Source organism: Alligator sinensis, unplaced genomic scaffold, assembly GCF_000455745.1.
Source record: "Alligator sinensis unplaced genomic scaffold, ASM45574v1 scaffold553_1, whole genome shotgun sequence".
Lineage (NCBI taxonomy): Eukaryota > Metazoa > Chordata > Crocodylia > Alligatoridae > Alligator > Alligator sinensis.
In genome coordinates, this window is record NW_005842389.1 from 276,361 (window position 1) to 276,873 (window position 513).

Consider the following 513-nt stretch of genomic DNA (forward strand, 5'->3'; position numbering starts at 1 on the left):
TCCCTAATATGCCATTATGCCACATGGCATAATGTTTAAATTAATCTTTTAGTGGTCACTGGGCACTATTCTAGCCAATTTCTTTCATTGACCATGACCTGTTACTTGTTTTCCCAACTTGTGGGACACGCTAGGCATCACAATACAGAGCAATTAAAACTTTTTTAGCTGCTTTTTTTGCTTTGTCACTTCATTTGTAATCTGGGCTGTGCCGTTATGTCTACTAATGCAACATTTAATGTTACAGCAACAGGCTTCACACTTGGGTCCAGAATCAAAGATGCTGTTTTACAGAGCTGGGAATTGTTTGTGTAGTTCTGTTTTTTAAGGAAGGTGATATTATGTGCACACCAACTTTTTGTGATGTTGCAAGAGCACAATAATGCTTTTTGTGATGTTACAAGAGTTACAATAATTTGTTCCACTTTCATAGTAGCTAGGGTCAGGAGGGACCTGAACAGATCATCTAGCCTGACCCCCTGCCACAGGCAGGGATGAATGGTGGGGTCACAA